The sequence below is a fragment of the Rousettus aegyptiacus genome, unplaced genomic scaffold (genome assembly GCF_014176215.1).
Source record: "Rousettus aegyptiacus isolate mRouAeg1 unplaced genomic scaffold, mRouAeg1.p scaffold_m13_p_10, whole genome shotgun sequence".
In the NCBI taxonomy this organism is placed as follows: Eukaryota; Metazoa; Chordata; class Mammalia; order Chiroptera; family Pteropodidae; genus Rousettus; species Rousettus aegyptiacus.
In genome coordinates this window covers 70,547,008-70,550,812 of record NW_023416285.1, presented here as the reverse complement: position 1 = coordinate 70,550,812, position 3,805 = coordinate 70,547,008, and positions in this window count along the sequence as shown.

Here is a 3,805-nt window from a genome sequence, read left to right as displayed (position 1 = left end):
CAGGAAAAAGCTGGGCTTGGGTGAATTTGTCACTGTTAAGGGTGGAAAATTTTCCAGTGAACCAACTTCTGCTTCTGTAATCTGCTTGCTTGTTTAATGTTAACATGCGTGTGGTTCTAGGAGATGTATTGTGCAAAGATATGCTAAGGCCAACTTCTGCTTCTGTAATCTGTTTGCTTGTATGATGTGGTTCTAGGCTTTATAAACTGCCTCTTTTGGGAGCTTGGGGCTGATTCTCTGACCCTGCATGGTGGAGAGTCAGTTGCTGGCTAATAAAGGCTCATAATTTATCTCAATTGGCTATGTGGGTCTTAGAATTGATCACGCCACAACATCAGGAGAGTTTTACTACAAAATAGCCAAGGGTAAAAAAAAAAAAAAAAAAAAGATAATTGAAGACAGAAAGACAGAAAGAGGAAGATGGGAGTTAACAAGAAGAAAAAAAAAATTCTGAAATATCTTAAATTAAATTACAGCAGAGAGTGGAAGAGACAAGAGAGATTAATCCATTAATGAGTACAGGGCAAAGCAAATAAAAGACTGCTTCATTCCTGAATATAAGTTGAAACTTTGGAACTAACTCCAGGGTGGCAATTTCCACAATTATCTTAGAGAAAACAGCTGAATGGCCAACTCCCAGGCACCACTGCATTTTGCTTATGAAGGAACTTTCTGTTATGGGTGGACAATTTTCCAGTAAGCCAGTATTAAATATTTACTTCTGATTCTGTTAACCAGGGTGTGGTAATCTGATCGAGGATTCTGTTAACCAGGGTGTGGTCATCTGCTCAGGGATGTGCTGGTGGCTATATAAACTGCCTCTTCTGGGAGCTCGGGGCTGATTTCTTCTAACCCTGTGTGGTAGAGAGTCAGTTGCCGGCCGGCTAATAAAGGCTCACGATTCATCTCGATTGGCTCCATGGGTCTTGGATTTGATCGCACCACAACATTTGGAAGCCCCAGCGAGATATCTCCAGTGGGGAGATCTTCTAAGACCCACGACCCCGGCCACCTTGGGCGGGGATCCTGCCCTGTCTAGGGGATGGCCGCTGAGAGACATTCCTCAGCCCCAGACGCCAGGCGGACTCTCCCGGGAGGGCAGGCGGACAAAAGGTACAATTCTGTAACAATTGGGCACGAGCCATCTGGAGCAGCTTCACCAGTGAGTCAGACTGCACTACAGGTATCCAGGTTTCTGGGTATCTGTCGGGGAACTAGTGGAAGGCTGGACGTAGCAATACTTCCTTAGTTCGGTCAAGGTCTGAGACATCAGACTTGACTTCTGGTATTACAGGTATTCAGGTTTTTGAGTATCTGTCTGTCTGTGAGCTCTAGGGTACGTCTAAGTTTCGGCTTAGACCTGTCTGCCGGTAAGCCCTAGAGTTTGTCTAAGCCTCGGCTTAGACCTGTTCCTGTCTGTGGGCCCTAAGAACTAGTGGAAGGCTGGACGCGGCACAACTTCCCTAGTACGGTCAGGTCTGAGACGTCAGATCCTGACCCAGCACCCGTGTTACTTGTAGTCTGTTTTGTCTGTCTGTATTGTGTCTGTCTGTCCGGACTGGTCTACCTTAGTCTGTTACTGTTCTTGTCTGTCTGTATTGTGTTTGTCTGTCCAGACTGGTCAAAATGCACTGTTACCTTCTTGTTGCCTTAGCTTTCATAAGCGTACTCCATGTATCAGTGTGTGGTATTTTAATTCTTTCCTTAGATCTGGCCTCCGTGGCCCCGTCCAATTGGTTGCTAGGTCAGAAGCTGATCCTAGCCCTGGCTTATTTGGCTTTTGTGGGGGTCTTGCCTGTTTTTATTAACATGAGTCAAGCTTCTTCCTCGAATCATCCTACCCTCCTTCAGTGCCTCCTTAATTATTTTAAGGATTTTAGGAGACAAGCGCACGCCTACGTAACCTGTGTCACTCCCTTTGACCTTCAGAGGTTCTGCCAGTTAGATTGGCCCACATTTGGAACAGGGTGGCCATCAGAGGGGTCACTCGACCTGCAAATAGCCTTTCAGGTGCGGAATATGATCTACGGAAATCCTGGCCACCCTGATCAGGCTCCATATATCGATGTGTGGGTCAATATTGTTTCTGATGCCTCCAAGTATTTGAAGGACTGCCGCTGCGGCCAAGAGTCGAAGGCGACTCCCAAGTCTGTCCTTTTCTCTACACCAAAGGAGCAAAAAGAGAAACCGTCCAGACAAAGACCTAACCCTCTTTACCCTGTCTTATAGGCACCCCCTGAGGACCCTGAGATCACTAATCCTCCCCCTTACACCCCTTATGACCCGGTCCTACCTCCATCTAACAGGGAGGCAGAACCCCTCCTGAGTCCTCCCCACACCCGCACTGGGGTTGTGTACCAGCCCCTACAATACTCTGATACTGTCCCTGACTCGTGGAACCGGACAGGAGTCCTGGCCCCACTCCGGCAACTGGCTCCCCTAGTTGGGGGAAAAACTCAGAGGCCATTCGTGGTCTATGTCCCTTTGTCCACCAGCGATCTGTACAATTGGAAACACCAGAACCCCTCATTCTCAGAGAAACCCCAGGGATTAACCTCTCCTAGAGACTATTTTCTTTACCCACCAGCCAGCCTGGGACGACTGTCAGCAACTCCTGCAGGTCCTGTTTACCTCCGAGGAGCGGGAGCGGATCCAGAGGGAGGCTGCAAAGGTGGTATTAGAGCCCAACGGGCAGCCTTCCACTGACCCGACCCGCATCCAACATGTTCTCCCAAACACCCGTCTGCCTTGGGACCCCAACACTGACCAAGGTAAGGAGGCTCTCCAACGGTATTGCCAGCTTCTGCTCCAGGGCCTCCGGTCTGCCGGCCGACGACCCACTAACTTATCTAAGGTAAGCGAGGTCATCCAAAGTAAAGATGAGTCGCCCGCGGCATTCCTGGAACGACTCAGAGTCGTGCCGGTTATATACCCCTGTTGACCCGGAGGACTCTAATAATAGGAGGGCTGTGAATTTAGCCTTTGTCAGTCAGTCGGCCCCAGATATTAGAAAGAAATTGCAGAGGATGGAAGGGTTTGAAGGAAAGAACCTATCTGAGCTGGTCGAGATAACCCAACGAGTATTCAACAGTAGAGATGAGGTAGATATAGCAGTAGATATAGCATAGACTAAGAGGATGACCAAGGTCTCGCTTGCAACGATGCAAGAAGCCCAGCCAAAGGGACCACCAGGAAAAGGCAGAGGCCAAGAACAGGCACCCAGGGTGAACAATAGACCCAGAAGAGTCGGGTTAGAAAAGGACCAGTGCGCATATTGCAAGAAAAAGGGACATTGGAAGAATGAGTGCCCTGAAAAAGGACAAGCTCCCCAAAAGAAGGCCCCCCTCGTCCTTTTCGAGGACACAGAATGAGGAGGTCTTACATTATGAGCCCCCGGGAACCCAGGATAACTTTAAAGGGGTCCTGACACAGACCCTAGGGCCCTGGAAGCAACCAGTTGCATACCTCTCCAAGAGATTGGACTATGTGGCAGCAGGATGGCCCAGCTGTTTGAGGGCAATTCCTGACACTGCAATCCTCTCTAAGGAAGCCCTAAATTTGACACTAGGGCAGACTCTCCAGATTATCGCCCCAAACGCAGTTTAGTCAATGCTTCGCAGCCCACTGGACCAGTGGATTTCCAACACTCGGATAACCCAGTATCAGGTCATGCTTCTCAACCCACCTCACATACAATTCCTGAAAACTACCGCACTCAACCCAGCTACCCTACTGCCCGACGATGCCAACCCTTGCATGACTGCATTGAGGTCCTAGAGAACATCACCTGCACCAGACCGGACCT